The sequence below is a fragment of the Nycticebus coucang genome, chromosome 2, assembly GCF_027406575.1.
Source record: "Nycticebus coucang isolate mNycCou1 chromosome 2, mNycCou1.pri, whole genome shotgun sequence".
Lineage (NCBI taxonomy): Eukaryota > Metazoa > Chordata > Mammalia > Primates > Lorisidae > Nycticebus > Nycticebus coucang.
This window is the reverse complement of record NC_069781.1, coordinates 35,943,433-35,964,965: the sequence shown is the minus strand read 5'-3', so window position 1 is coordinate 35,964,965 and position 21,533 is coordinate 35,943,433.

Below are 21,533 nucleotides of genomic sequence, written 5' to 3'. Positions count from 1 at the left end.
TTTCTTCTTCATCCATACTGCTATATTTGGGGCTCTCTTATTTATTTACAACCATTGTTGTCTCCTCTGAACCCAGACATATAGTCACCAAGTTTTCTCCTTTTACAGTTTCTATAATTCCCCATCTTCTTCCACTATTCAGATTCCTCTAGCTGGGGCTACTTAGCTTTCAAACACAGTCTCAGTCCTGAGCATAATTCCTAGAGCCGACTCTGATTGGAGACAGGAGATATTGAAAGAGTTCTACCTCCAAAATTTTCCCATTTGCTGTTAGTCAGAATCTTATACACACCCATGTTCTCTTACCTAGGATCTTGATCTCGTAACCGGAAATTGGTGTTTTGATAATTATCATGTTTCTTGGGTACCAGAATGCTACCATGATCTTTCAGGAGCCCTGTCCTAATTCCTGCTTCGGCGGCTAAGCCCTGTTACTAAATGATTCCAGGCCTTCCAAGAATTTCTGCCTCGGTCTCTGCCAACCTGAGATACTCTGCTGCTTCACTTTGAAGCTTTTCTGTTTAATACTCTTGTGGATCTGAGAGTTTTGAGACTGAAATTTCCTGGCCCAGATGGTTCTATTTGGGCGAGTCCCTACATTTGGCCTTATCATTCCAGTCTTTTTAGTCTATTATAAGGAGGTGGAGTGATGGGTCTGGTGTCTCTTTGATTACTTCCTACAGGTTGAGGGTCTGTGTGGGCTGCCTATAAGGAAAAAAGGGAAGGGGAAAGGAGTGGTGTTTACAGGAACACTCTTGGGTCTTCAGTCTGAACTGGTTGATATCCACGTAGGGCAACAATATTAGCGATTGTTTTTCAGGTGACTACCTGGTCAATAGATTAGGAGACGAGGCAGAGGACTGCAAAAGTGAGAATGAGAAAGAGGATGATTAATGGGCGTAAAATAGGAAGTAACCAAGGAGGCCAGGAATCAAATAAGGACCAGAGATTAGATGATTCAAGATTTGTCTGTCTCAGTTTGATTTGTTCTCAGTGTACTTTTACTTTGTGATTATTCCTGACTGGTTAACAAAGAAACAACATTCTCTCAAAAATAATCCATGTGCCTCATTTTTCTGCTGTAAGTAAATCTAAAGCTCAGCAATTTTGAAGGACTACTGCAGCTGAAGAATTAATTTGGGATTGTAGGATGACTAAAGAGTCTGTTACTCTTTCCATTTCCTAGTTAAGCTCTAGGGACAGTTGGTAGTAAAAGTGGGTTGATATACTAATGCCTGTAATGCCCATGCTAAGTCCAGCTACTATACCTGTTCTGAGGAGTATAGGGATGAAAATGCCTCTTTTTTGTCTGGAAGTAGGGAGATGCATCAGGGCCTAAATGCATCAGGACTTAGGGGGCTGAGGAAAACTTGGGTGCAAAGACTGGAGTGGTTAGCATGCAGGTACCGATAGAGTGGCCGCAGAGGAAAAATATTCCCAGAAGGGCACAGGAGGAGTCAGATAAGGGAAAACTTGAGTTGAGGGGGAACAGAGATCAGGCTTTATAAAGCCTATGGAGTCTCCTGTACTGGTGAGATTGAAGCAGGTTAAATAGGGGGAGTCTGGGGGTGGAAAGATTGTAGTTATGGGGCTGAACAGAACTGTGTTATTTTCTGCCGGAATGGAAGAGTTATATTTGTTAGGTAGAGGTATGGGATTGAAAAGATTTTGGTATAGAGAAAGGCAAATCCAGTATCCTGAGAGGAAGAGGAGAGAGGAAGAGTTCAGGGCAACTGAGAAGATGTTTAAAAGCCAGGGAATAAAGGAGTGTTGTAGGTCTTGCAGGACGGTGAAGTCTAATCCTTTACAGGGTGGAGGGGTTATACTGGAAGAGAGTTTTTTTTTTATGATTTGTCTTGTTTCTTGCTAACGTGATATGTCCTGAACTCCTCCTCCATCTGATAATTCTACATGTGTGAGTTATGTCCAGCAGACAGTAGTCCCGACTCCACCTCCCGGGCATCTAGTCCTGTTAATTTGCCAGGCCAGTATCTCTTTCCTCCATAAAAATATTCAAAGGTTTTGGTAACATCATAACAGTGTGCTGACATGTAAGTGTAGCTAGCATAAAGGGGGGTCTGAAGTAAGAATCAGGCATAGTTGACATGGGAATGGGGGGTGGTAAGGTATTCAAGGGTATAAGAGGCTTAGTTAACAAGACAACCTGTGTATTCAGTTGGGGTTGATGGGGAGAGGAGAAGGGCCAGGATTGACAGGAGGAATAGCCATAAGGAAAAGGAGTATGAAGAGGAAACATTGGGTTTCCTCAGGGAGAAAGTCTTGGAAGGTGCCTTGTAGTCACAGATTTTTAAAGGCTTCAAAGAGGTCACCTCAGCTCTGAACGTGTGAAAGTAGCCAGGCATCTTGAGAAAAGTTATGGAGAAAAGGGAAGAATTGGGGGGGAATATTAAACATTTATGGGAAAGTGGACTCTTTGGGGATCCTGTGAGTTTTAAGGTGGTAGGAGACAGTACTTGCGATTTCCAGTAGGAGCCTTCCAGCATTGAGAGTTTTTCTGTAGGACACAGCTTTATTTGGGATTGGTGGATCCAGACTGGAGTGGGGGGAGGGCAAGAGACAACTGGCCGTGGGGAGCGCTGTAGAGAACAGTGTGAGAACCTGTCCAGTGAAGGGATAGAGTCCTGCGGGGCAAGGGAGATTTGAGGAAACTTGCTGTCCTGTCAATTGGTCTCTGACTTTCTATGCTAGGGTTGGGGTAGGAGCTGGTTTGTTGTTTTCCTAAGTTCATCCCTGGTTTCATGGAGGATGGGAAAATAGTTTCCTATGATAGAGTTTGGAGGGGATCCAGGGCCCAGAATAATAGTTCTGCCGTACATTATTTCAAAAGGGCTGTACAAGAGGGGTAGGGCAAATGTGGAGTAAAGCGATGGGGAGGAGCTTACTCCAATCTTGTTTATGTTGGAATACTAATTTAGTGAGATGTTGTTTAAGGATGTTGTTCATTTGTTCTACTTTCCTTGATTATTAGGACCTGCAAGGCACATGTAAGTGCCACTGGACTCCTAGGGCTTGTTAGGTTTCGGAGGTGATCTGGCTAATGAAAGCTGGACTGTTGGCACTCTGAATGGAGTTGGGGAGGTGGAATCTAGGAATAATGTGGTGGAGGTGGGTAGAGACAACTTCATGGGTTTTCTAGCCTGTTGTGGGGAAGGCTACCCATGCTGAGAAGGCATCGACCCAAACTAGAAGATTATGTTTTCATACTGGAGGCATGTGGGTGAAGTCAATCTGCCAGTCTTGTCTGAGGGGTTGGCTCCAGGCCTGCTGTGCAGGAAAAGGGGGTGTTTTTATGGCTCCCTGGGTGAGACTCAGGTGCAGATTGTGCAAGACTGGGTTATCTGTTTTAAAAGGGAAGATAGCCATGGGTGAGAAAGGAGCAGAGAAAGAAGGGTGTAAAGAGGCTTATAGCCAAAGTGAAGGCTGTTGTGGAGGGAAGAGAGGATATTTTGTGCTTGGGAGGAAGGAAGAATGAATTTTCCCTGTTGAAGGTACCATCCTCCCTAAGTGGGAAGATGCTGGTAATTGTCCTGTTCTTCAGATGTATATACTGGAGAGAATTTATCGAAGTACAAGTACTAGCCTTCTGTGGTGGTAGAGGAGTGTAAGGGCATTGAGCTGCCCATTTGGCTTCTATATTGGATTTTTGGTTACTTTTGGAAATTGGATCTGTTTTATTTTGGTGATCTTTACAGTGGATGATGGTTACTTCTTTGGGAGTATGGCTGCATTTAGAGCGGTTTTAATGAGTATGGCATTGATTATAGAGGAGCCCCTGAGTGGTAATGAATCCTCTTTTTTGCCATATGGCTGCATGGTGATGGATTATCTGAAAAGTATACTTAGAATCTGTGTATATGTTAATAGAGTGGCCTCGTGTGAGTTTTAAGCCTTTAGTGAGGACTAAGAGTTCTGCCTGTTGTGAGGAGGTGCCAGGGGGCAGAGTAGCAGAGGTGACAATGTGGGAAGAAGACACAATGGCAAAGACTGTCTTGGCAATGTGAGTGAAGGGCAGCTAAAGGAGATGAGGGGTTATATGCTGGGCCAGGGAGAAAGTGAAGGTTTTTTTTTTTTGCAGTTTTTGGCCAGGGCTGGGTTTGAACAATACCCAGATGGCCAAGCAGTACAAGGAGCAGGCAGGGAAAGGAAACACCAGGATCAAGCAGCTCAAGAGGCAGCTGGAGGAGGCGGAGGAGGAGTCCCAGCACATCAGTGCCAACCGCCGGAAGCTGCAGCGTGAGCTGGATGAGGCCAGGGGCAGTGAGGTGAATGCGCTCAAAAGCAAGCTCAGGCGAGGAAACAAGACCTGTTTTGTTCCTTCTAGAAGGTCTGGAGGACGTAGAGTTGAAAACGCGATGGTCCTGAGGAGGAAATGGACACGCGAGATTCAGACTTCAATGGAACCAAAGCCAGTGAATAAACAACTTGCTAGAGTTTTGCACAACAGCAGGAAAAAAATGCAAAACAAAACCCAGCAGACTCTACTTAGGATTGTCAAAATCCATTTTCAAATTCCAAATCTCACAGACACCCTTCACACAATGAATATAAAAGCCACCACCCTGTATTCAGGGCCTAAATTTAAGTTTTTATGATGTACCAGATGACAAGAAACAGGGTCTTCTCTTGCTCAGGCTATGGGGCTGGTGCCCTACTCCTTTGAGCCACAGGCACCACCCAAGGTTTGCGTTTTTTAGAAAGAGGATTAGGAGCTGGAGTAAATGAGGGTGGAAAGTAAAGATGATACGTGTTGGTGTTTTAAAAGGGATGGAATGTTATCAGGGGTCAGTAGGTATGTGGGGGGCATGGTGGGTAAGTTTCTGGGCCTCCAGGAAAAGGATGAAAGTGGCTATCACTACTCAGAGGCAAGGGGGCCAGCCTAGGGCCATGAAGTCTATTTGTTTTGAGAGGAATGCTAATGGGAGGTGATTATTGGGAGGTTTCTGTGTTAGGACCCCTACTGCACATTCTCGGTGTTCTGACATTGAGAGTTAAAATGGATAGTGGGGATCAAGGAGATTGAGGGAGAGTGCTTGGGACAGAGAGGATTGTAGGGAGAGGAAGGAACTTGACCAAAGCTGGTACAGGTCTAGGAGGTCGGTTGGGGAACCTTTAGTGGTGGTGTATAGAGCTTTAGCCAAGGCTGCCAAATTGGGAATCCAGGCTCTAAAACGTCATAGAAGCCCCAGGAAGGATAGTAGGTCATTTTTTGTTTGGGGAAGGGGTAAGGAGGAGATGGCCTGAATATGGTTGGGGGGATGTGTTTTTCTCACTCCTGTAAGAGGATGCTGAAGTATTGGACAGGTTAACTGGGCTTTGAAAAGGGACACTGTATACCCTTTGGTGCTGAAGAAAGGGAGTAAGTGAATGACGGGATGCAGTGGGGGAGGGGCTGCATAAGAGAAGGTCATCTATGTACTGAAGAACTGTAGAATTTTTTGGTAAAGTTAATTTCTGGAGGTCAGCCTGAAGTGCCTGGCCAAAGTAATGAGGACTATCTTTAAATCCTTGCGGGAGAATTGTCCAGGTGATTTGTTGGCTGGTGGAGGAATCAGGGTTGGTCCAGTTGAAGGCAAAGAGGCGTTAGGAGAGCTCGTGGATGGGTATGGTAAAAAGAATGTCTTTGAGATATAAAACTGTGTAATGGGAGGTGTTGGAAGGAATGGTAGATAGGAGGGTATAGGGATTAGGGACTACTGGCTGGATAGGCTGAACAATTTCAATGATGGCCCGTAAGTCTTGTACTAACCAATATGAGCCATCATTTTTTTTTTTTTTTTGCAGGAAGGATGGGAGCATTGTAGAGTGAGTTAGTAGGTTTGAGCTGAGAATACCAGCTGAAAGGAGTTTGAGGATGAGTGCTTTAATGCTGCTGAGGGCTGCCATGGGGATTGGGTATTGTTTAAGGGAAGGATATGAATGTTTGGGTAGAGGGCTATGAGAATGGGTGAATGATGTGAGGCTATAAAAGGAAGAGAGAACCCCACATGATGGGGTCTATGACCTCTATGGAGGTCAGACAGAGAATAGAGGGTTATAGGGGAGAGGTTAAAAAGGAGTAGAATGGGTAGTGAGAAGTGGGAGCTGGTGGGAATTACTAGGATTGCTTGTGATCTTGAGAGGATATCTCTTCCTAGTAGGGAAATGCTGCATGAAAGAATGATAAGGAATGAATGTGAAAAAGAGTGTTGGGAAAGTGAGCACCACAAGAGTGGAGTAGCATGAGGGCTTAGCAAAATGCCACCCACCATTGAGATCTCTGTTTGTTGTAAAGGACTCTTACAGTAGGGTAGGGTGGAGTAAGTGGCTCCAGAATCAATAAGAAAGGAGATTGGCTTACCTTCCAATAGCAAAGTTACCCAGAGCTCAGTCTTAGTGATCATCCAAAGGGCCTACTGACTCTCCAGGAACCATCATTCTTCAGCAGCCAGCCCAAGGGGTTGGGGAATTCAGTCAGGTCCGCTTAGAGGTTTCTTCTTGGTTATTGAAGACCTTGAAGGCTAGGTCGGATGAGATCTCTTTGGGGGTCTGAGGGCCCTGGGGAGAGTATTGGAGTTTTTTCTGGATATTGGGTGCTGACTGGGAGGAAAAATACACATTGATAATAAGCCTCCCCTTGTTGCTCTCTGGTGACAGGGCAGTATAGTGGTGGAGGGCTTTGTTAAGATGGGATTAAAAATGGGCAGGATTTTCATCTGATTTCTAGGTTATTTCTTTTAGTTTGTCATAATTGACAGCCTTATGGTTTTTTTTTTTTTTTTTTGTTAGTCACTTGAAGAGACACTGGACCATGTGGTTACGGAGGCAGACTCCAGGAGTGTCACTTTGATAATTCTAACTGGAGTCTTCCCGGGGGATGGCTCTAGTGCCGTCTGGCAGTGTTTGGTCTGCTTTTCATAGATCTTCACTGTGAACCTGGACCTGAGTCGATACCTGCTCCCTCTCCTCCAAAGTGAGGGCGGAGGTGAGAATGACATATAAATCATGCCAGGTCAGATCATACAATTGGGTTAGAGATCTAAATTCTTGAGAGTGTTTTGTGGGATCTGTGGAGAAAGAACCTAGTTTCTGACTTACGTGGGATAGGTCTGAGAGAGAAAAAGGGACATAAACCCTGACGATACCTTCCATTCTCAGAACCTCTTGGAAGGGGTATAGAGGTTGTGGTGATCTAGAAGTGGAAGGTCCAAAGGTGTGGCCAGGTCTAGTATGAGGTGGGGAAGTTGGGTTCTTTGTCTTTCCTTTCCCTCCTGGGTCCACCATCTTTTCTTTTTCACCCATGTGTGGCAGAAGGCAGGTGGGGGATGGGATGGAATTCTGCAGGTAGGGAGGAGACTGGGGGGGATGTGGATGGGCAGAAGGAGGGGAGGGTTGTCTGTTGGGTTGAAGGAAGACAATGGAGCAGCAGGGGGCCTGGGGAAGGCTGGTTTGGCCTGTGTAAGGAAAACGTGAGAAAGTTCACAATACAGACACAAAGAAGGAATGTTTCAGAGGAGGACGAATACCTGGATGTAAGGGACTTCCGACCATTTGCCCAATCTCCGACGATAGTTGTCCATGTCAGTGAGGACTTAAAGGTCAAAGGTGTCATTTTCAGGCCATTGTGAGCCATTGTCATAGGCCAAGTGGTATTACAGAAAAAAATGAAGCATTTAGCTTTAAGGTCAGGATAAAGGTGCAGAGGCTTGAGCTGAGTTAAGAGGCAGCTTAAAGAAAGGGGAAGAAAAGGGAATCTGTGACTGAGTGGTCCCCATATTGAAAACTGGAAGTAGAAAATAAATGAGGTTAAAGCAAGGATGAAAAAAGAACTTACAAGGTGGAGGAGGAAGAAGTGGCTGAGGCTGGGGCTGGAGAGGTTACCAAGCATTGCTGAAGGACCCTTTTCTTTCTTTCTTTCTTTCTTTTTTTTTTTTTTTAAGAGATGAAGTCTCAAGCTGTTGCCCTGGATAGAGGAGTGCTGTGGTGTCATAGCTCACAGCAACCTTCAACTCTTGGGCTCAAGCGATCCTCTTGCCTCAGTTTTTCTTTTTGGCCAGGGCTGGGTTTGAACCCACCACTTCTGGCATATGGGACTGGCGCCCTACCCCTTTGAGCTACAGACGTTGCCCAATTTTTCTTTTTTTAGTAGAGACGGGGTCTTGCTTTTGCTCAGGCTGGTCTTGAACTTGTGAGCTTAAGCAATCCACTTGCCTCAGCCTCCCAGGGTGCTAAGACCCTGAAGGAGCTTTAATTATCCTGAAAAGAGTAGTCCAGGCCCATGGCAGGGTATCCCAGCACACAAGGCACTGGATGGGCGAGTCTAACTTGTTGGGATTGGTCTGTGACCAGCACTGGATTTAGGAGGCATGGACTACCAGAATTTTCAGCTCAGAGTGGAGAAAGGGAAGAGAAGATGAAAGGCTCAGAAAGGGGCTATAGACAAATGCTCACCTCACTAATAAATAGATGAATTCTAGGTGGGGGTCAGAGAGTACCCCCATTTCCTTTTGTCTTGTCAGAACGAGAGTCTGTCTAGTTGGGAGGAGGTCTGATGGGCTGTATCTCGGCTCCCTGAGGAGGCTTCTCCCCGACCTGGGTTTTCAGCACCAAAATGAGAAGTTGGGGACCAAAAATGAGAGGTTATTCCAAGGCATGGATGAAAGGAAGCAGAGTCCAGTTTCTGTGCCCAGGCCTTTATTCACTGGGTGCTAGTGGGCTGAGTTCAAAAATGAAGTCAGCAAGTGGGTTAAGGCGGGGCGGGAGTATAAGACTTGGGGAGTGGGGGTATGGGTAATTCATTCTTTCCTGGGAGGGATGTTCTTTCCGGGGCAGGGCAGTTCTATTTAGGCAGGTCCCTACATTTGGCCCTATCAGGATCAGAGCATGCTCATATCATGTCCTTCTGCCCTTCTTGTGGTTTTGTTTTTTGCCCTAGAGCATAGTTCTCACTCCTCATGTGTAGCTTTTCTGGGTCTCAGTTGAGTGATACGGTGCTTAGCAAGCAAGGCTTCTGCATTCTGTTTGGGCCAGAAACCCAAATTCCCCCAGCGTTGTATAACACCTGGCATTTCAGTTCAGGATTGGAATCCAGAGCCACTACTGCTTGTTCGGCTTTACAGAATTTTGCCCTGCACGTGTGCAGCTCAGCCTCCTCCAACAAGCCACGGGGAAACCCCACACCTCCATCATTGTGTAGCTTTTTCCTTTCTAAAGTCCTGCTCAGGAAATTCCAGCCACTTCTGTACCCTGCTTTCAAATCTCTGCTTCCTCAGCTCAGCAAGATCATTGCTTCCTGCTGCTGGGGCTTCAACTTCTTGCATCGCGACCAGAAAACTGCTCTCTGGGAAAAAGCCAGGGTAAGTGTGGGGTTCACCCATGTGCTTTCCTTCTCTTGAGACTCTCAGTCCTGTTTGCTGTGTAAAGCCTAAAAACAGTGATTTTGTATGTTTGTTTAGTAATATGATTCTTTTTTAAATGGAAGGGTAAGTCAGAACCCAGTTACCATGTCCCCAAGTTAGAATTTTGTGGTTTTGTTTTTGTTGATTATATAGGAAAGTTTTTGGAAGTTTTAAAGCTTGTCATTGGTTATATCAGGTACATTTTTAGTAGCTGTCAAATTTGAGACCTTCTATATCAATTTTAGTATTCAGATGTCTTTCACATATGAGAGAAATGAAATGCCACTAAAAGTCCCCTTGGCGAGGACCCTGGGCTATTTGAATATCACCAGATAGAAAGCAAAATGTGAAGGAGGGAGTCAGAGGGGAAAGGCTGAAGTCTCCACTTTTAAAGACCTTAATTCTGAAAATTATACAAAAATTGAGGAGCATGTGAATACAGTTGGCTCTCTTCCTCAGCCTTTGGATGGGACTTGTGCAAAAGATGGACTCTTAAGTTGCATTAGCTTCATGCCTTAGGAAAGTGAGGTGCTTAAGTTTCCTTTGTCACCTTTTGAGTAGGGATTTCTGCCACTGCAATTTGCCATATTTGTGGAATCTACTTTCTGTCCCGATACTGAATCTTAAATTTTCCTGATTAAAAAAATATATATATTGATTATTTTCTCTGTATTTTTGCCCATTTTTTAAAGCCATTTCCTTTCCCCAAATGACCACAGCTAGCTTCTGATCAGGTCAAGCAGAAAATAAACTATCAATCACAGGTGTTCTAACACTGCCTCTTGAATTCATCCTTTGATTTGATTTCTCTAAATAGATCTCTGAGATCTCCTGATATCTCAGGATGGGAAAACATTGCACCACTGCTGAGAACCTACAGACCTTAAAAGTGAAACAAATTGTAAGGCATCCTCAATATATTTTCATTATTGTAAGATTTTAGGATACATTGTAAAAGCAGAGATTATAAATCTTGGTGAACACAGTTTTACAAGTATAACTATTAAATTATTTTGGCATGTTTTTGACATCTATTTGTGAAACTAGAGTCACTCAAACTTATTTTATTTGAGAAACTGAACATCATTTCTGGGGTTAAAACCCAAAGATGGTAAATGTTGAATTTAAAAGTAGCTCTGTTTGGTCATCATTTAGTTCAAAGATGTCATACAGAGATATTTTTTCAATTTGTGAAGACATTACACACACACTTGCACACAAACTCAAGCATTTTTTTTATATTGTAAACTTTATATGATATAGCAGTCTGACACAGATTTGTATTTTTGTGGATTGGTTAATGCATGCCTTACTAAATAAAGATGAAAATATAATTTATGTTTTAATTTCTATGGAAATATTGATTTAGAAATTCTACCTTTATTAGAGAGAAGACCTTAAAAGATCATTTAAGTAAAAAGTGTTATGCTACATACGTAGTTTTAGTTATCCAATTTGATCATTCCATAATGTATACACGTATAGAAACATCACATTGTACCCCATGAATATATATAATTATTATTTGTCAATTAGAAATAAAATAAAATGGAAAAAAGAAATTCAGATTTATGGTGATTATCAATAATTAAATATGTAATTGAATCCTTCATTATCAGACTATTTGTATATCAGAAAACGTCTTTGAGGAGGTCCATGAAAAAGGAACTGTTCTTACTTAGAACAGTAAAAGTCACCCTTTGTTTCAGCTAGGGTACATAAAATAAATTTAAAAAGAAAAATAAAAATTTGGCATTCCTAGAGAAATGGACCTCAATTAGGCTGTCTTAGAGCAGTGGTTTACAACTCTGGTGAAATGGTAGCTTTTATTCTCTAATCTCTGTAACCTGTGACAATTTTTAGAAACATTAGTTAATAATGTGGCTTTGACTGAGATTCCTCTCTTATTTGTGGCATAATATCCATTTGTTTTGTCCCACAGGACTCAAGGCTGAAATCATCCCCAAAGCAGTGGCGGGGAGTTCCCTGAACCATCCCCCTAGATAGGGCTGGCTGGGATTCCAAAGAAAGAAGCACTAAGTGACAGGGTGATCTGTCCAAAGCCTTTACTAGGAAATTTTACTGAGGGTGCTGCAGGTGCGAAAAGGCATGTTCTGCCTAAGATACGTCTGCAGCAAGGGGTCAGGGTACAGAGCATACATGGGGGTTTAAGAAATTTGGCTCAGGGCCTGAGCTAGTTTCTCTCAGGTTATGGACAACAACCTAGATATCTTTATTGGTGCCTGGGAATGTTCAAGGCCCTGGTTTATGGTCAAACCTGCTGGGAAAAACCTGCAGCTAGCTGGGTAAAAGGGTTATCAAGGCACTCTGTCGCTTCCAGTGCAGAATACAGGATGCAGACAGGAAGGGGGTGGAGGGGTGGGGACTGGGAGACCCCACACTATTCTTCACCTTCCTAGGAGTTCCTTTGGCAAAGACTCCGTCTCTTATTCTCATCACGTGATTCAGGGGACATTGCCCCTACCACTGGCTCCATGTAGCTCCTTGGTAGTTTCAGTCAACCATCCTCTTCTCTTACTTTTCACTCATTGTCTTAATCTAGACAATGTGCTCAAGGCATTTCTATGCCTTGACAGAGAAGCCTTAATTCTCTTACCTTGGGTTGTGTTCAGGAACTGCTGCAACCATTTAACACTTTAAAAGCCAGAAATAAAAGGTGAAGAGAAGTTGAACCCTGATGACATGTCTGTATTGTTGTTTCAAACCGTTTCTGAAGACATAAATTCTCTGAACTTGGAAGCACTTAAGCCTGTGCACTTTATTTATTGTGAAAGCCAGTTGAAGTTAGTTTTCTATCATTTCCTATCAGATGATTCATCATAAATATAGAATATGTTGTTCAGAATAGGGAGTTGCAAGTGACAGACTCCAAAATGTGTAGTTGATGGAGCTAACATTGAATAAAAGGCAAAAAGAAAATGAGTGGACTTGATTATAGGCTGACCCACAGCAAGTTAAATTGCTGTATAATTATTCTCAGAACTTATGTATGGGATGACTAGATTATAGTTTTAGGAAATTTGAAATTTAAAAGCTTAGAATATTGGAAAGAGTTATCCACTTTTTGAAATATGGCCCTCTAAAACAAGAGCCAAGCTTAGGGTGAAGCTGGCTTGTCTTAGTACAGAAAAGGAACACAGGTGCTTTCTGCCTGCAGCCTGGGAGCTAAGGTGATAAATGAGTCATACCAGAACATACAGGGAAGCAGGGGACAAAATGAGACTTGGGAGAATCCAGATTTCCTGGGTTTCCCAGAAACACTCCTGATGGACAAAGAGGTCATTGTTCCATTGAAGAACATGTGGGAAGATTGCAGGGCTGAGGTTAAGAGCGTGTGCTTTGGAGCCAGCCTTCCTCAGTTTGAATCCCAGCTGGGTTATTTACCAGCTGAGTGACCTTGGGAAAGTCACAAAACTATTTTATGCTTCAATTTTCTTATCAGCAAAATAGGGATGATAATTGTGCCCCTGTTTCATGGGTTGTTGAGAGTGAATTAATTTACTTGAAGTACTTAGAACAGTGCCTGTTACATAGTAGTGTTATATAAATGTTACCTATTACTATGTGGCAGAGATGCAGCCCACAGTGATAGGTAGAAAGATACATATTTGATGCCTTCCACCCCAGCTGATTATTTGAAGTTGTCCTAAGTTGCCAATTTGCATGAGGGGCAGGTGAAATACAGAGAACTGAGATGTCCAGCATAAAGACCTGCACAGAAGGTTCTAGATAAAGACTCAAAAGATCTCTGGATTTGGTTAACTAGCTCATCAAATTAACTGGAAACTAATTTTTTTTATTGTTGGGGATTCATTGAGGGTACAATAAGCCAGGTTACACTGATTGCATTTGTTAGGTAAAGTCCCTCTTGCAATCATGTCTTGCCCCCATAAAGTGTGACACACACCAAGGCCCCGCCCCCCCTCCTTCCCTCTCTCTGCTTTTCCAACCCCCATGACCTTAATTGTCATTGACTGTCCTCATATCAAAATTGAGTACATAGGATTCATGCTTCTCCATTCTTGTGATGCTTTACTAAGAATAATGTCTTCCTCTTCCATCCAGGTTAATACGAAGGATGTAAAGTCTCCATTTTTTTTAATAGCTGAATAGTATTCCATGGTGTACATATACCACAGCTTGTTAATCCATTCCTGGGTTGGTGGGCATTTAGGCTGTTTCCACATTTTGGTGATTGTAAATTGAGCTGCAATAAACAGTCTACTACAAGTGTCCTTATGATAAGAGGATTTTTTTCCTTCTGGATAGATGCATTTTAAGGAGTTTTAAGGGGTTGTATCACCAGATAAATTCCAAGTCTGGCTTGTAATGTTAGTTATTGTTCAACCCCTCAGGTGGGATTTCCAAGATCTATTTCTGCACCAGAAGCTGGTAAAGAGTTACAGTTTCTGAAGGAGATTTCCTCTTGTCAGCCCTTGGAGTAGCCATGGAAGTCCTGGACAAGGAAGATTCCCTCAGAGATAGGACAAGAGCAGACAATTGGTTAACCAAGGACTTTCTTCACTATTGTGGCCGAGATTTCTTATTATTGCAGTCTGGAAGAATATGGTATATGCTGTTAACCACTGACTGTTCTCTAGTCTCAAACCCAAAATGTTCCCAAATTTTCAAAATGGCTTAATTTTCTACAGTTGACATTCAGAATATTAATAGTTATTATACTTTCTATTTAGCCTTAGGTTTCCAGGCCATGACAAGTTATTTAGAGACCTAATGGAGAAAAATGTATTTTTCCCCAGTCTTAGAGCTAAATGTAGAAATGAATGTGACTTTCAGTTGTATTCCCTTAGGAGAGACACAGACATATAAGAAAAATGAGAAGGCGGGCCTGGAGGATATTGGGTTGATGTTTTCAGTCTAAGTTATGTTTATCCTCCTTTTAGGAACAGTATCCCCTCTTTGCATTGGGAACCACTCATTCTCCGTTCTCAGCCATGGATGGATTTCAGTTGGCTCCAGCTCCTGATGTATCCCACCTTCTCAGCTACGGTAATTGCTTCTCAGATAGGCACATAACCCAGTAACAACCAACACAATGCAGGATGAAGTTTGCAGGGACTTTCGGCAAAGAGAATCTTTGCCTTTTCCTTATTCCTATAAGAAGGTGTGTTGTCCAGATTTGAGGTCTGGAATGATTACAGTAATTTTACTCACAAGAAGAGAATCTGGGGAAAGTTGGAATAAGCATAGTGTAGTGTTTGGGAATGGAGTAAATGCCATGGAAGGAGGAATCTTTGGTAACAACATTTTTAACCTCTAGATCAAGCTTCTCTTGAGGCTAGTATTAACATTAACATTTTTACATAAGTGAGCCAATAAATTCCACAGGGTAGAGTATGGTGGTTAAGAGAAAGACTCTGGAGCCAGACTCCTTATAGTCAAATTCATGCTCCATATGTCTTAATTGTGAGGCCCTGGAAGTTAATGCCTTTATTCCTCATTTTTTTTCATCTGCACAATGAAGATAATATGCCTACCCAATAGAATATTGTAGAAATATATGAATATCTATCTATCCATCCATCCATCTAATCTATCTGGAACATTACCTAAAATAAAGTAAGCACTAAACCAACAATTACTTAAGTTTATTATCGCACAAGCCATTTTGAGTTATGTTATCTGTCATTTGCAAGAGAAAGTACAGTAACTGTACTCTTACAGATTTTTGTTATGTATTTCATATGTGATAATCCACATAAAACTTGTACCTGGATAAAAAGAAAACATTGGAAAATCCCACAGCAGCAGGCTTCTGAAAATTACAGCTTTGCAGGAAAATCACATTTTTATAAGCGAGAGAGATTTTATTACGGTACTCTGTCCTTTATTCTCCATACTATATCCTTTGTCCAAAGAAGCATCTGTTTAACCTATATACCACAATTTTGTGAGGCATTTATATGAAATCCAGATCCATAAAAGTTAATTGTTTCACATCAAAGTTTAATTAAAATGTACAAAGGGTCTACCTTCATGTGTCTTCAATTTCTCGCACTCTTATTTCTGTTACTCATACTGATGCTTTATAATTTAAAATTGCTTATGCAATGTTTTAATTTAACCACCTTGGGAATTAGGATTTAAGTTTAGCACCTCCTGTGCTCCTCAGTGACCTCTCAAAGCTTCTACTTGAACTGTACGATGCTCCCTTCTCCTAAATGAGAAAGGTAATACTTTTATCTTCTCATAATGAGATTTCATCACATGCCAGGAATTGCTTCAATAAACAATTAGTCCTGCCTTTTAATTACTGCCAGAAAAATGGCTAAAGATCATCTGTTTAAAATAAAGTCACCAATTTTTTGGATGTACATTCTTTGGCTAACAGTCAAGAATTATTTGGCTAACAGTCAAGAATTCTATATATCAGATCAAGTCTTCCCAATACTTGCAAGAACATTTTGCAACTCATCTATCTTGAAGGAATCATCAGGAAGTTCATCACTAAAATTAGAAATTCTTCATCTAATAAATTGAATGGGCAACACAAATAAAAAATGATTCACCTGAATGAACAGCCCTTCTGTCAAGGTTCTCCCAAGAGTTCTCTGAGCGCTCATGTCAGTGGCTTTTCTTTTGTTAGCCTGCTCTGGGCTGGCATCTGCCTCCATCCTCCCAGACCATTTGTGTTAAGATCTCTGACATATCCGTGTTGCCCAATCCACTATCTGCTTTTCCATCCTCCTCTCGCTTGACTTCTCCGCACAGTTGACATTGCGGACGCCCCTGAAACACCTCTCTTGTTCTGGTAACCTCTTTGTTTCTTAATATTTTCCCTATCCTTTTGGTCCTCTCTTTCAAAGCCTCTCCTATTGATTGCCTCTGACCTTTTGGTGTTTGTATTCTTCAGTGTTTTGCAATAGCACGTCCCCTCTGTTTTCTCTTTAAAAGCCTTATATGGTAGATCTCATAGTCTACGTATTTAAGTATCACCTCTATGGTGGTGACACTCAGTCTCCAGTCTTATATATATAATTACCCATTTGACATCTCCATCTGGATACTCTAAAGACATTTCAGGTTCAGTATTAGGCTTGTGAATCCTATTCCATTCACAATCTTCCTCATGTCAGTAAACGGTACAACTTTTCCCCTCAGGTGTATTAAACAGAAACCTGGAAAAAATCCTTTCATCTTTCCTCTTCCAATCATTCCACTTACAATCCTTCAGTAAACTTCATCCACATCCTACATCTTGTATCCCACTACTCCCCACATTTGTTTTCAGAACTCTAATCCAAGCCACACACCGTGGTATGTGGAATGGCTCCTAGGTTTCCTGACTCACTTTACTACTCCAACCCCTTGTAATCTATTACGCTGACAGCATCCAGGATGAGCTAGTCATAATAGATCTTCCTACTTGCTTGCCTGATAATATCTCAATATATTTATATTTCACTTTGAATTAAACCCAAATAACATATATGGCCCTAAAAATCCTGGTACAGAATGATCCTTGCATATTTCTAGAATCTCAGCCCATGTATTTCACTATTCTCTTTTTCTTTCTCTCTGAACATTTTACCCACTTTAGAACATTTCTGCATGCTATTCTTTCTTCATGGAATGTTCTCTCTCTGAAATTCCACATGGATGGCTTCTTCTCAGTTTAATTATCACCCATTGTGTGTGATGTGAAGATTTATTTCCAAATAGATTCCTTCTCCATCTTATACTATCATAACTACATTTGTCTTTTGCATTTAACAATATTAGTAGGGTTCACTTGCTTCTTATTTTTCATCTCCCCATTACAACATACAGATCTGCTTGTTTGAAAAGATATTTGAATAAAATTGTCTGATAGGCGAACAGTAATGTGTGCTTTTTTCTCCCTGTGTAGCCAGCCTAGATGGCTAAAACAGAGAGAGAGGCTGACCAAGTGCATTGGCCAATACTTAAATTATATTGAAGCATGAGAACTGCATTCTTTTAATATTCTAAAAATTATTACGGGTACATAATGGTTGTATATCTTTATAGGATAGATGTGATGTTTTAATACAGGCCTACAGTATGAACTAATCAAATCAGGATAATTGGGGAACCCATCATTTCAGGCATTTACAACTCTTTGTGTTAGGAACATTTCAATTCCACTCTTAGTTATTTTGAATATACCCTAACTTATTGGTGATTGTAGTCAGTCTGTTGTACTATCAAATATTATCTAAGTATATTTTTATACTCACTAACCATCACTCCTTCACCCCCCTCCCCCTTCCTTGTTACCCCTTTAAGCTTCTGGTAACCATCTTCTATGCACTGTCCATGGGGTCAATTGTTTATTTATTTTTTTTTAATTTTTATTTTTTTATTTTTGGGGATTCATTGAGGGTACAATAAGCCAGGTTACACTTATTGCATTTGTTAAGTAGAGTCCCTCTTGCAATCATGTCTTGCCCCCAGAAGGTGTGACACACACCAAGGCCCCACCCCCCTCCCTCCTTCCCTCTCTCTGCTTTTCCTTCCCCCCCATGACCTTAATTGTCATTAATTGTCCTCATATCAAAATTGAGTACATAGGATTCATGCTTCTCCATTCTTGTGATGCTTTACTAAGAATAATGTCTTCCACTTCCATCCAGGTTAATACGAAGGATATAAAGTCTCCATTTTTTTTTAATAGCTGCATAGTATTCCATGGTGTACATATACCACAGCTTGTTAATCCATTCCTGGGTTGGTGGGCATTTAGGCTGTTTCCACATTTTGGCGATTGTAAATTGAGCTGCAATAGACAGTCTAGTACAAGTGTCCTTATGATAAAAGGATTTTTTTCCTTCTGGGTAGATACCCAGTAATGGGATTGCAGGATCAAATGGGAGGTCTAGTTTGAGTGCTTTGAGGTTTCTCCATACTTCCTTCCAGAAAGGTTGTACTGGCTTGCAGTCCCACCAGCAGTGCAAAAGCGTTACCTTCTCTCCACATCCAGGCCAGCATCTGCAGTTTTGAGATTTGGTGATGTGTGCCATTCTCACTGGGGATAGATGGTATCTCAGGGTGGTTTTGATTGGCATTTCTGTAATAGATAGGGATGATGAACATTTTTCATATGTTTGTTAGCCATTTGTCTGTCTTCTTTAGAGAAGGTTCTATTCATGTCTCTTGATATATGGGATTGTTGGCTTTTTTCATGTGGATTAATTTGAGTTCTCTATAGATCCTAGTTATCAAGCTTTTGTCTAATTCAAAATATGCAAATATCCTTTCCCATTGTGTAGGCGGTCTCTTTCCTTTGGTTGTTGTCTCCTTGGCCATACCAAAGCTTTTCAGTTTAATGAAGTCCCATTTGTTTATTTTTGTTGTTGTTGCAATTGCCCTGGAAATCTTCTTCATGAAGTCTTTCCCCAGGCCAATATCTTCCAGTGTTTTTCCTATGCTTTCTTGGAGGATTTTTATTTTTTCATGCCTTAAATTTAAGTCCTTTATCCATCTTGAATCAATTTTTGTGAGTGGGGAAAGGTGTGGGTCCAGTTTCAGTCTTTTACATGTAGATATCCAGTTCTCCCAACACCATTTATTGAATAGGGAGTCTTTCCCCCAAGGTATGCTCTTGTTTGGTTTATTGAAGATTAGGTGGTTGTAAGATGTTAGTTTCATTTCTTGGTTTTCTATTCGATTCCAAGTATCTATGTCTCTATTTTTGTGCCAGTACCATGCTGTCTTGACCACTATGGCTTTGTAGTACAGACTATAATCTGGTACGCTGATGCCCCCACCTTTATTTTTATTACTAAGAACTGCCTTAGCTATACGGGTTTTTTTCTGGTTCCATACAAAACGTAGAATCATTTTTTCCAAATCTTGAAAGTACGGTGTTGGTATTTTGATAGGAATGGCATTGAACAGGTAGATTGCTTTGGAAGTATAGACATTTTAACAATGTTGATTCTTCCCATCCATAAGCATGGTGTGTTCTTCCATTTGTTAAAATCCTCTGCTATTTCCTTTCTGAGGATTTCATAATTTTCTTTATAGAGGTCCTTCACCTCCTTCATTAGGTATATTCCTAGGTATTTCATTTTCTTTGAAACTATGGTGAAGGGAGTTCTGTCCTTTATTGGTGTATACAAAGGCTACTGACTTGTGGACATTGATTTTATATCCTGAAATATTACTGTATTTTTTGATGACTTCTAGGAGTCTTGTGATTGAGTCTTTGGGATTCTCTAAGTACAAGATCATGTCATCAGCAAAGAGGGAGAGTTTGACTTCCTCTGCTCCCATTTGTATTCCCTTTATTTCCTTGTCTTGCCTAATTGTATTGGCTAGAACTTCCAGCACTATGTTGAATAGTAAAGGTGACAGAGGACAACCTTGTCTGGTTCCAGTTCTAAGAGGAAAAGCTTTCAGTTTTACTCCATTCAGTAAAATATTAGCTGTGGGTTTGTCATAGATAGCTTCAATCAGTTTTAGAAATGTGCCACCTATGCCTATACTCTTCAGTGTTCTAATTAGAAAAGGATGCTGGATTTTATTGAATGCTTTTTCTGCATCTATTGACAGGATCATATGATCTTTATTTTTGCCTCTGTTAATATGGTGGATAACGTTTATGGACTTGCGTATGTTAAACCAGCCTTGCATCCCTGGGATGAAACCTACTTGATCATGATGTATGACTTTTTTTATGATAAGCTGTAATCTATTGGCTGGGATTTTGTTGAGAATTTTTGCATCTATATTCATGAGTGAGATTGGTCTGAAATTCTCCTTTTTGGTTGGGTCTCTTCCTAGTTTTGGTAACAGGGTGATGTTTGCTTCATAGAATGTGTTGGGGAAGATTCCTTCTTCCTCGATTTTTTGGAATAATTTCTGCAATACAGGAATAAGCTCTTCCTTGAAGGTTTGGTAGAATTCTGGAGTGAAGCCATCTGGACCAGGGCATTTTTTGGTTGGAAGATTTTTTATTGTTTCTTTAATCTCAGTGCTTGAAATTGGTCTGTTCAGGAGCTCTATTTCTTCCTGGCTAAGTCTAGGGAGAGGGTGTGATTCCAAATATTGATCCATTTCCTTCACATTGTCAAATTTCTGGGCATAGAGTTTCTGGTAGTATTCAGAGATGATCTCTTGTATCTCCGTGGGATCAGTTGTTATTTCCCCTTTATCATTTCTGATTGAGGTTACTAGAGATTTTACTTGTCTATTTCTCGTTAGTCTGGCCAATGGTTTATCTATTTTATTAATTTTTTCAAAAAACCAACTCCTTGTGTCATTAATTTTCTGAATGATTCTTTTGTTTTCAATTTCATTGATCTCTGATTTGATTTTGGATATTTCTTTTCTTCTACTGAGTTTGGGCTTAGATTGTTCTTCTTTTTCCAACTGCGTAAGATGGCTTGTGAGATTGTTGATGTGCTCTCTTTCTGTTTTTCGAATGCAGGCATCTAAAGCGATAAATTTTCCTCTCATTTTGCCGTATCCCACAGGTTTTGGTAGCTTGTGTCTTCATTGTTGTTATGCTCAAGGAAGTTAATGATTTCCTGTTTTATTTCTTCCTTCACCCATCTGTTATTCAACAGAAGATTGTTTAATTTCCATGTCTTTGTGTGGGGTTGAACATTTTTGTTAGAGTGGAGTTCCACCCTTAGTGCCTTATGGTTTGAAAAGATACAAGGTAAAATTTCAATTCTTTTGATTATGTTGATATTTGTTTTGTGTCCCAGGATATGATCAATTTTAGAGAATGTTCTATGGGGTGATGAGAAGAATGTGTATTCTTTATCTTTGGGATGGAGTGTTCCATATGCATCTATCAAGAACAGTTGTTCTAGGGTCTCATTTAAATCTCTTATATCTTTGTTTAATTTCTGTTTAGAGGATCTGTCCAGCTCTGTAAGAGGAGTGTTAAAGTCCCCTGTTATTATGGTATTATCGGATATCATATTGTTCAGATTGAGTAAGGTCTGTTTCAAGAATCTGGGAGCATTTAAATTGGGTGCATAAATATTTAGAATTGAAACGTCTTCTTGTATTTTTCCCTTGACCAATATAAAGTGACCATCTTTGTCTTTTTTGACCTTAGTTGCTTTAAATCCACATGCATCTGAAAATAAGATTGCAACTCCTCTCTTCTTCTGAATTCCA